This window comes from Salmo salar, chromosome 02 (genome assembly GCF_965601325.2).
Source record: "Salmo salar chromosome 02, fSalSal1, whole genome shotgun sequence".
Lineage (NCBI taxonomy): Eukaryota > Metazoa > Chordata > Actinopteri > Salmoniformes > Salmonidae > Salmo > Salmo salar.
The window spans coordinates 36,659,327-36,671,680 of NC_138292.1; positions in this window are offsets into that span (position 1 = coordinate 36,659,327).

The window sequence follows — 12,354 nt, forward strand, 5'->3', positions numbered from 1 at the left end:
TCCTAACCGTCTTGCCAAAACTATAGTGTGTTAACAAGAAATTTGTGGACTGGTTGAAAAACGAGTTTTAATGACTCCAATCTCCAGATGTGACGCTTGGCATTCGGGCCAAAGAGTTCAATCTTGGTTTCATCAGACCAGTGAATCTTGTTTCTCATGTTTTGAGTCCATTAGGTGCCTTTTGGCAAACTCCAAGCAGGATTTCATGTGCTATTCATTGAGGAGTAGCTACCGTCTGGCTACTCTACCATAAAGGATTGGTGGAGTGCTGCAGAGATGGTTGTCCTTCTGGAACGTTCTCCCATCTCCACAGAGGAACTCTAGAGCTCTGTTAGAGTGAACATCGGGTTATTGGTCACCTCTGACCAAGGACCTTCTCCCCTGATCGCTCAGTTTGGCCTGGTCGGCCAGCTCTAGGAAGAGTCTTGGTGGTTCCAAACTTCTTCCATTTAAGAATGATGGAGGCCACTGTGTTCTTGGGGACCTTCAATGCTGCATAAATGTTTTGGTACCCTTCCCCAGATTTCACACAATCCTGTCTCGGAGCTCTATGGACAATTCCTTCGACCTCATGGCTTGGTTTTTACTCTGACATGCACTGTCAACTGTGGGACCTTACATAGACAGGTGGGTTCTTTCCAAATCATGTCCAATCAATTGGATTTACCACAAGTGGACTCCATTCAAGTTGTAGAAACATGTCAAGAATGGTCAATCGAAACAGGATGCAAGAGCTCAATTTCGAGTCTTGTAGCAAAGGGTCTGAATACTACTGTATATAAGGTATTTATGTTTATTTTTATTTTTAATACATTTGCAAAAAATTCTAAAACCTATTTTTGCTTTGTCATTATGGGGTATTGTGTGTCGATTGATGAGGATATTTATTTATTGAATCCATTTTAGAACAAGGCTGTAACATAACAAAATGTGGAAAAAGTCAAGGGGTCTTAATACTTTTTGAATGCACTGTCTCATCAATATTTAGGCCTGTATAGCATTTGCGATGTCATCAACAGCTATTTTGTCAATTCAACCAAGGGTTTAACAAAAAAATGTCAATAAGCTACATACATAGATTGAACTCTTTGGACTGAATGCCAAGCGTCATGTCTGGAGGAAACCTGGCATCATCCCTACGGTAAAGCATAGTGGTGGCAGCATCATGCTGTGGGGATGTTTTTCAGCGGCAGGGACTGGGAGACTAGTCTGGATCGAGGGAAAGATGAATGGAGCAGAGTACAGAGAGAGAGATCCTTGATGAAAACCTGCTCCAGAGCGCTCAGGACCTCAGACTTTGGCAAAGGTTCTCCTTCCAACAGGACAACGACCCTAAGCACACAACCAAGACAATACAGGAGTGGCTTCGGGACAATTCTCTGAATGTCATTGAGTGGCCCAGCCAGAGCTCGGACTTGAACCCGATCTAACATGTCTGGAGAGACCGGAAAAAAAAAACAATTCTGCAGCATTTAAGGTCCCCAAGAACACAGTGGCCTCGTCATCCTTAAATGGAAGAAGTTTGGAACCACCAAGACTCGGGGGAGAAGAGCAGCGACGTGCAGCGATGTTCCCCTTCCAACCTGACAGAGCTTGAGAGGATCTGCAGAGAAGAATGGGAGAAACCAAATACAGGTGTGCCAAGCTTGTAGCGTTATACCCAAGAAGAGTCAAGGCTGTAATCGCTGCCAAAGGTGCTTCAACAAAGTACTGAGTAAAGGGATGAATATTTATATAAATGTAGTATTTCCGGGGTCTGTTTTATACTTTCATTAAAAAAAATCTAAAAACCGGTTTTTGCTTTGTCATTGTGGGTTATTGTGTTTGGAATGATGAGGGGAAAAAACTATTTAATCAATTTTAAAATAAGGCTATAACGTAAGAACATTTGAAAAAAGTAAAGTGGTCTGAATACTTTCCGAATGCACTGTATATGATTATGATGGTCATAACGCTTCTTAAAAGTATCAAAGTGTATTTTCTTGGTCCATGTAAAGTGACACAGGATGGTCATAATGCTTCATATCAGTGTTATAAAGTGTATTTTATACAAGTTATTTAAAATATTTAAAATATGACTGCAGTGAATTCATTACAACAGTAAAGGAACTAACAAGAAACAAACTTTCAAATAAAATAAGTTATTGGCAGGGAAAAAACTAATTTCAATAAATGTGGGTTTTGACACTGTTATTTAGGTGCATAAAATAACTCAATATATGTCACAACAGGTGTAAATATATGGGTCATGACATTGTTATGACCATATTATGACAGACTGTGACAAGTTCTGTCAGCTGTTATAACCTATTATGACATGGTTATGACTGTGTCATAACGTCTTATGACACTGGGTGTCAAGTAAAGTGTTACCCAATTATTTGTTTGGTTGGTCCCAGGAGCAAATACCCTCATCTTCCAGGATTTTCGGCCGTTGTGTGCGTGTACAATGTACACAACCATAACATGTTTGTGGCAGACAACCCCAGGCACAGGGATGTGGGGGCACAACTCTTTGAAATTGGGCACTCCCCCTCATCTTCCCTAACGGTCCTGAAGAACGACCTTAAGATGGAGTACAGAGAGGACTCCATCTTCACCTCGGCAAACAGATCCATGGGTGAGTGACATTTCCCTTGGCCGCTGGGAAACTTACCAGAGCTCAAGATTGTGGGCCCAGGAGAGCAACGCCAACCCATCTGACATTGAGCAGGTAAAATAGTGATAGATACAGGTTTGTAAAATTACAAAAATCAATCAAGGTATTTTCTTATTTGATTCACCTGACATGGTGGAAGACATGCTAAAGGGTTTCAGTTCCTTGACCAAGGATGACTGCTACAGTGAGGCCCTGGTAGCAATGGCCAAGCAATACAGAGCAATTAAAGCAAATCCATCAAAGCTGGTGTCTTCATTTTAATGCTTCGGCAAAGCCCATGTCAGCCCAGCAGCCAAGAGAGCAACTGCACTACGACGAGGAGAGCATGCAGGACAGATGTTCGTTCTAGCTGTTGAAGATAGGCATACAAGTTTATTAAATAGCATGCGGTAACCAAGCCCATTTCCTAGATCACAGTGGGACCCTGGTCTAACATTTAGCCACCTTGCGAGTTATTTGCTGACCTGTACCTGTGCCTATTTGGAGATGTTTTTCCCACGTCGGAGAGTATGTCCGTGGTTGATTCTGTTAAGGAATGCGTCATTTGCGTTGCTGAGTGGTGCTCAAGAAAAAATGACATCTAATTGTTAGATGCTTACACCCCCTCAAAGTACAAGCCAAACGTGGATGTCAGTGTTTGCTCACGCACACGCTTCAATCTTATTATTTATCAACTTTTATTTAATCAGGGGACCCCAATTGAGACCAGCGTCTCATTTTCAATGGTGCCTTGAGGACATAAAATAAAATATAAAACTACAAGATAGAATAAAAATATACAATAACCAGTACATTACATTAGAACATCACAGGCATCATAAACAATTATTAAACCAATCAAAACAATTTCACACCTCAGTGAACTCATTCATGGCACCAGGGAATCCAAGTGCAATACATTTTGTAAGAGATTTAAATGTGTGGAGCGTGAACTAAAAGCAGATTTAACTATTTCCGTGGAGACCCAAGGAAGACCGAAGGAATCTGAAGAGTTAACCAACCCTGTGAACGCATTTGGTATCTCATTCTTTTATGCCTTAGCAATGAAGTTAGGTAAGTTCGACACTTGTGTAATAGGGCTTTGTAAACAGAAATATAGTAAATCATTGATCTAAGGCACGTATTCCCAAACAGTCCATTTATATTTTCCAACGGGGCTATACATTTGGGTGAGGTTTTTTTCTCGCCTGAGTAGCCTCGTTTCACTGCCAAAAATACAATTAAACCATCGAGTGCTCAGCGAAATAACAACACAATGTCAAATACAGGTAGCCTAGTCAAATAATTAACATCCAATCACATTAACCGTTACTCTCGCATTGGGAATTCCACTAACGGTCCGTATGTAGCCAAATGTAGTTGCTGCTCATTCCGTTTGCTCGAAAATTGATAAATGGTTAAAAAAAAGTAAGGCCCGCGTCCATAGAGACACATCCCAGCTCTACTGGTAGTACTGCTACTACCAGAAACTCCACGAGAGGCTCTTGCCAAAGGAATGCCTGACAGCTTGAAAGATGTTTTGGACACTACAGTGAAAATGGTTAACTTTGTTAAAGCGAACTCTTGTATTTTCTGCACTATGCAATGATATGGGCAGTGACCATGTAACACTTTTACAACATACAGAAGTGTGCTGGTTATCAAAGGGCAAAGTATTGACACATTGTTTTGAATTGAGAGACGAGCTTAAAGTTTTCTTCACTGACCATAATTTTCACTTGTCTGACCGCTTGCATGATGACAAGTTTCTCACACGACTGGCCTATCTGGATGATGTTTTTTCTCGCCTGAATGATCTGAATCTAGGATTACAGGGACTCTGTAATGTGCGGGACAAAATTGAGGCTATGATTAAGAAGTTGTAGCTCTTCTCTGTCTGCATTAACAAGGACAACACACAGGTCTTTCCATCAATGTATGATTTTTTTGTGTGCAAATAAACTCAAGCTTATGGACAATGTCAAATGTGATATAGCGAAGCACCTGAGTGAGTTGGGTGCGCAATTACGCAGGAACATTTCCCGAAACGGATGACACAAAGAACTGGATGTGTTATTCCTTTCATGCCCTGCCTCCAGTCCACTTGACAATATCTGAACAAGAGAGCCTCATCGAAATTGCAACACATGGTTCAGTGAAAATGTTATTTAATCAGAAGCCACTGCCAGATTTCTCGATTGGGCTGTGCTCAGAGTATCCTGCCTTGGCAAATCGCGCTGTATAGACACTGATGCCCTTTGCAACCACTTACCGATGTGAGAGTGGATTCTCGGCCCTGACTAGCATGAAAACGAAATACAGGCACAGTGTCACGTCCTGACCAGTAAAAGGGGTTGTTTGTTATTGTAGTTTGGTCAGGGCGTGGCAGGGGGTGTTTGTTTAGTGTGGGGTTGTTTTTTTTTGGTTAATGTTCTATGCTAGTGTAATTCTATGTTCGTTCTAGTTTTTCTATTTCTATATCTAGTTTATTGGGTTGACCTTCAATTGGAGGCAGCTGTTCCTCGTTGCCTCTAATTGAAGGTCCTATTTAATAGGGGTGTTTTTTCATTGGGATTTGTGGGTAGTTGTTTCGTGTTTAGCCTTACAGGACTGTCTTTGTCGTCATTGTTTATTATTTTGTTTTGTGTTCATGTTCCTTCGAATAAAGAAGATGAGTTTATACATTCCCGCTGCGTTTTGGTCCACTCCTTATGACGAACGTGACACACAGACTGTGTGTGGAAAACGATTTTAAGACAGGCTCTTGCTGTTGTTAGCTAATTTGTCCTGGGATATAAACTTTGGGTTGTTAATTTACCTGAAATGCACAAGGTCCTTTTTTTCTGGATATTTGTAGAATCTTTAATTGTGTGTTCTCCACTCCGGCAATTAATCAACAGATAAAAGGGGAAACCTAGCTAGTTAGTTCATGCTGTAGTAATATCTCCTCCTTCAGTCTTCTTTTTCTTCTTCTTCTTTGGACTTTATATGATTATATACTTATATGTATATATATATACACTTTATATGATGGTCGGAAAACAACTTTAAGGTGCGTTACCACCACCAACTGGACTGGAGTGTGGGCTTCAGTTCATCTTTCAATCACCCACATTGGTATGTTCTCCTAAAAATCAATGAGGAGATGGGAGAGGCGGGACTTGCAGCGCTTCATGCATCAAAAAGAGAACCAAGTTCTATTTTAGCGCCTGGCTACGCAGAAGGTAGTTGACGCACGCGAGCAGTTTGGATAAAATTATTGAATAACATGTATGTGTAACGCAAGCAGTGTTGTCAGCATGTTAGACTTTAGTATGGCAAAGCCCTAGCACGAGCAACACCCTGGGCTCCAACTCTGGGTACTGGTTGACCACATTATCAATTTCTTCAGAGATGAACACCTTTTCCAACACTTGTAGTATCTAAGATGTTGAAGTACTGCATTCTGTAGTACGATTCTGCGGTATCATGGACATGAGGCTCAGCAGGGCCTGAGAAGTGTTTCGGAGGGCGGCGGATGTGTGGCCTCTGAATAGGTACCAGGTCAAAGGAAATTATAATTTGAGTTCACATGGGCATGTACAGTGAGCCAGACAGAGACAGTGAAAAATGTCCTGTGTTACTGGACAACCTATCAAGTTTAGTTTAAAGGACACATTTACAGTGAGTTGCTTTGTCAATAATGACATTGGACAAGGACTACATACTCATTCAAGCTATTCACATTGTAAATGCAGGGTCTAGGTCCATCTCATGGATTTTTACCTGGGTAAAAATAGTAGATAAGAATATGTGATGATTGCTGAAGGCAGAGAGCGCACAGTATGATGTTATTTTTCAAAAGTTTTATTTGTTGCCACTGTCAACATTGCTAAAATATAGTGACCACTGTTTAATTTCACTTTAGGGGATAAGTCAATCTCAATAACCTGTAGATCAACACTGCTGCTGCCCCTGCCTACACTGACTTCACTCTCCTCACTGTCACTAGCACCCTACCACAGCAGACATGGACACATAGCTACATGATTATTTCAAGTTTGTAAATGACCATGACCAAATAAGTGCTACACTTGGACTGCTGTAAAGAATGACAGTTTCCATCCCCCTTCTGAACTACTGTATTCCACTGAGCCTGAGCTGTGCACACGTGGGACAGAAGTTCCAGCTCAGTGGGACAGAAGTTCAGAGGTGGGATGGGTGTGCTGCTACATTACTTTTTAGAATGATGTTCAAAGAAAATGCAGATTTCTGGACCCTTTCTTTTACCTGGTGGTGGCATGTCGTGACAGACTAGGCCAATACTCACTATTCACTCACACTATGAATAAAATTACAACGAAAATGTGGGAAACATGGATGATAATGCACGTAGCTAGTAACCTCATCCCCAGGCGATGTACATTAAATGAATGCATCGATTACATTAAACCACCACATATACAGTATATACTGAGTATGTGGATACCCCTTCAAATTACTGGATTCGGCTATTTCAGCCACACAACAGGTGTATAAAATCGAGCACACAGCCATGCAATCTCAATAGACAAACATTGGCAGTAGAATGGCCTTATTGAAGAGCTCAGTGACTTTCAACATGGCACTGTCATAGGATCCCACCTTTCCAACAAGTCAGTTTGTCAAATTTCTGCCCTGTTAGAGCTGACCCGGTCAACTGTAAGTGCTGTTATTGTGAAGTGGAAATGACTAGGAGCAAGAACGGCTCAGCTGCGAAGTGAGAGGCCACACAAGCTCACAAAACAGGACTGCTGAGTGCTGAAGCGGTAGCAACACTCACTACCGAGTTCCAAACTGCCTCTGGAAGCAACGTCGGCACAAGAACTGCTCGTCGGGAGCTTCATGAAATGGGTTTCCATGGCTGAAGAGCCATGTACACAAGCCTAAGATTAACCATACGCAATGCCAAGTGTTGTCTGGTGATGTAAAGCTCGCCGCCATGGAGACTGGGGCAGTGGAAACACATTCTCTGGAGTGATGAATTACGCTTCACCATTTGGCAGTCTGACGGACGAATCTGGGTTTGGCTGATGCCAGGAGAACGCTACCTGCCCCAATGCATTGTGCCAACTGTAAAGTTTGGTGGAGGAGGAATAATGGTCTGGGGCTGTTTTTTATGGTTCTGGCTAGGCCCCTTAGTTCCAGTGAAGGAAAATCTTAACCCTACAGCATACAATGACATTCTAGACGATTCTGTGCTTCCAACTTTGTGATAACAGTTTGGTGAAGGCCCTTTCCTGTTTCAGCATGACAATGCCCTCCAATGCCTCCATACAGAAATGGTTTGTCAAGATCGGCAAACCATTTCTTGAATGGCCTGCGCAGAGCCCAGCTCCGTTTTGCTGGGTGGTCAGCTCTAGGAAGAGTCTTGGTGGTTACAAACTTCTTCAATTTAAGAATGATGGAGGCCACTGTGTTCTTGGGAATCTTCAATGCTGTTGTCATTTTTTGATACCCTTCCCCAGATCTGTGCCTCGACACATTCTTGTCTCGTAGCTCTAAGGACAATTCCTTCTACCTCATGGCTTGGTTTCTGCCCTGACATGCACTGTCAACTGTGGGACCTTATATAGACTTCCATGGAAATGTTTTGTTAATGTTCTACTGGAATGGGCTCTGGTGATGCCAACTTCCATGGAAATGTTTTGTCATGCGCTATGTTTTGTCATGCTCTACTGCATGGGTGTCAAACTCTGGCCCGCGGGCCGGTAATTATATTTGGCCCGCGAGACAATAACAAATTACTACTAGAGCTGGCCCGCCGGTATTATACAGCGCATTCACCGCTAATACTACGAATCCCATAATGCTCTGCTGTTGTTTTCGCGCGCCAATCAGGACAGGACCCAGAAACGCCCTCTCCTCTGTGACAGTAGTCATAGCAACATAGACGCTACAACTGTCAGCGTGCTATCCCTTCCCAAAAATGGCGAAAAGAAAGGCAGAAAACAGGAGCTTTCTGGACAAGTGGGAGGCAGAATATCTGTTTACATATGTAAAAGACAAACCTGTTTGTCTTGTTTGTGGAGTCAACGTGGCTGTAAGTAAGGAGTACAACATTAGACGACATTATGAAACGAAACACCATGACAAATACAAGGACCTGGACATGACTCAAAGGAGCCAGAAAGTAGAGGAGATGAAAAGAAGTTTGGTTTCACAACAGAATATGTTCAAAAAAGCCACATCACAAAGTGAGGCTGCTGTAAAGGCTAGTTATATAGTGGCAGCAGAGATCGCAAAATCAGCCCGGCCCTTTAATGAAGGAGAGTTCGTGAAAAAGTGCATGATGAAAGTTTGTGACCTCGTATGCCATTTTCCCTGCTGCCAAACCATAAAAGCGCAGATCTCTACCGCCGTGTTCCCATGCGCACAGTTTGCTGAAAAACTCAGTGTTCTCGCCGCTGAGTTTAGCCGGCGATTTGCCGACTTCGATGTCCAGAAATGTAGGTTTGAACTGCTTAGTAATCCCTTCGCAGTTGATGTGGAAAATGCACCAACCAACATCCAAATGGAGCTGATTGAACTCCAGTGCAACGACAAGCTGAAGTCAAAGTATGATGCTGTGGGCGCCGCACAGTTTCCACGGTTCATCCCTGACACAATGCCTCAGCTCCGCACCCAAGCTGCTCAGATGCTCTCCATGTTCGGCAGCACTTATCTATGCGAGCAACTTTTCTCCCCGATGAAGATGACCAAAACAACTCACAGGAGACGTCTGACTGATGAACACCTTCGCTCGATACTGAGGATTTCTTCAGCTCAGAGCCTGAGCCCAGACATTGATGAACTAACATCCAAGAAGAGATGCCAGGTATCTGGCTTGGGCACATCAGATTAGATCAGTGTGCAATAATTAACGTTTTCTTTGTGCACTTTTTCTTGCTACAAGGCATGGGCTTGAATGGTTGATTGATTTATTATCATTTGATTTGTAAAATTATTAGCCAGTGGAAAAAGTTTATTTTGGTATTTAAATCAGAAGGCTGCAAATAGAAAAGAGGCATACGATTTTTATTTACATTTTATTTATTTAATTGATGTGTTTTTTCATTTGAAATTCGATTTTGCATGTCTCCACTATTAAATTATATATTGTATGGTAATAAGCGATGCTTGTTCCATATTCAATGTTAAAGCAACACTTGTTTGGGTCCATATTAAAAGGTTCATTTGTTCAATGTTGGCCCGCGACTTTGTTCAGGTTTTACATTTTGGCCCACTGGGTATTTGAGTTTGACACCCCTGCTCTACTGGAATTGGGTCTGGTGATGTCAACTTCCATGGAAATGTTTCATTAATGTTCTACTGGAATGGGGAGTGGCAATGACAAAGTACAATAAATGAAGTTGATTGGGTTACGTGGAAAGGCTAATCTTGTGTCTTTTGATTGGCTCACAATCCCACAGCTGCAGTGTAAAACATACAGAAGCTGCAACCAAACGTATTCTGAGTGATGCCAACTTCCATGGAAATCTTTCATTATTGTTCTACTGATGAATACAAATACTGAGCTAAATTGTATGAAAAAAAGGACAGTTACATTATTTTATACTAATTGTATACTACAATTGCTCAGAGAAATACTTTTTGTTTATCAAGTAATAAGATTTTTATTTAAAAAAAAAAGAGGGTCAAAATAATTGGCACCCCTGATTTCAATACCTTTCAATTTCTCACCTTGCAAAGATAACGGCACTGAGCCTTTTTATAAAATGTTTTATGATATTAAAGAGCACATTGGTAGGGATTTTATGCTTGGAGTTATTGTCTTGCTGGAAAATCCACTTGCGGCCAAGTGTCAGCTTCCTGGCGAGGCAACCAGGTTTGGGCTAATATGTCCTGGAACTGGGTAAAGTTTAGGATGCTGTTGACCTTAACAAATGAAACATAATAGCCCCATTGATTGCTTTTGAAGTGATAGGTTAGCGTGAAATCTGTTGCCCATCTCCGCTGTGCCTTATCAGCACAATTGACAGTGCCCTACAAATTAAAAAGAGAGGCCTATTTGGCAATGAATATACGCTAGAGTCTAGTTTTCATGTTGAACACATAATTTGTATCAACAAAACATAAAAGTCTATTCCAGACAGTTTATTCAGAGTATTTTTGACCCTGCTCTTTCCAATTAGGGGATGTGAAAGCTCTGTGGGTAAGATATTACAACCAAATGGCCACAAAATTACAGAGCATGTTGGGTGTTTTCAAACTATAATTCCATAGTCACAGCTTCTGTCACTCAGATAGCCCTACCGTTACACTTTGATTGTTTTGCTATGATGTCATTGAATATATACAGTTGAAGTCGTACATTTACATACACCTTAGCCCAATACATTTAAACTCATTTTTTCAATTCCTGACATTTATTCAAAGTAAAGATTCCCTGTCTTAAGTCAGTTAGTGTCACGTCCTGACCATAGTAAGTTGTTATTTTCTATGGTAGAGTAGGTCAGGGCGTGACAGGTTTTTGTGTATGTTTTGTATTTCTATGTTCAGCTTCTAGTTTTGTATTTCTATGTTGGTTTTGTTTGGTATGATCTCCAATTAGAGGCAGCCGGTTGTCGTTGTCTCTAATTGGAGGTCATATTTAAGTTGATGTTTGTCCCACCTGTTTTTGTGGGTGATTCATTTTTGAGTAGTGTGTTTTCTCTCTGCGTCACGGTTTGTTGTTTTGTGTATTCAAGTATTTTGTGTATTGCATTTAGTTTCGCGGTAAATAAAATATGTGGAACTACGAACATGCTGCATTTTGGTCCGATCCTTTGAACAGCCGTGACAGAATCACCCACCAAAAAAGGACCAAGCAGCGTGGTAAAGAGCAGCTGGAGGAACGGACTTGGGAGGAGATTTTGGATGGGAAAGGACCCTGGAGTCAGGCTGGGGAGTATCGTCGCCCGAGGGAGGAAATCGAAGCAGCAAAAAGGGAGCGACGATACTACGAGGCGCTATATGCACCGAGAGGCAAGGCTGAGAGGCAGCCCAAGGCTGAGAGGCATACGGGGAGTTTGGCGATGTCAGGGGGATACCTGATCTAACTTCCCGTGCTTATCAGAGAGAGACGTGGAGTGAACCGGAGCCAGTCAAGGAGTCAAGCGCGGAGCTCGACGCAAGATTCCAGAGAGAGGTACTGGCATTGAGAGCACTGCAGAGCGGGTGTGCTGAGGAGCAGGTGGATGAACGAGCAATGGGTTATGGTGTGATGTGCACTATATCGCCCATACGCACTCACAGCCCGGTGCGGTCGGTGCAAGCTCCTTACCGGTGTAGGACGAAGATGGTCATTCAGCCAGGAAGGAGTAGGCCTGCTCAGCATTCCTGGTCTCCAGTTCACCTCCATAGTCCGGTAAGTCCTGTACCTCCTTTCCGCACTCGTCCTGAGGTGCATGTTACCAATCTGGCGTCACCTAGGCCAGTTCCACGCATCAGACCTCCAGTGCGCATGCCCAGTCTGGAGTGTCCTGTTCCTGCTCCCTGCACTCGTCCTGAGGTGGGGGTTACCAGTCTGGTGCCACCCATGCCAGTACCACGCATCAGGATTCCAGTGCACATTCCCAATACAGAGCTTCCGGCGACAGTTCCCCGTCCAGAGCTTCCGGCGACAGTTCCCCATCCAGAGCTTCCGGCGACAGTTCCTGTCCAGAGCTTCCGGTGACGTTTTTCAGTCCGGAACATACTGAGACGGCCTACAGTCC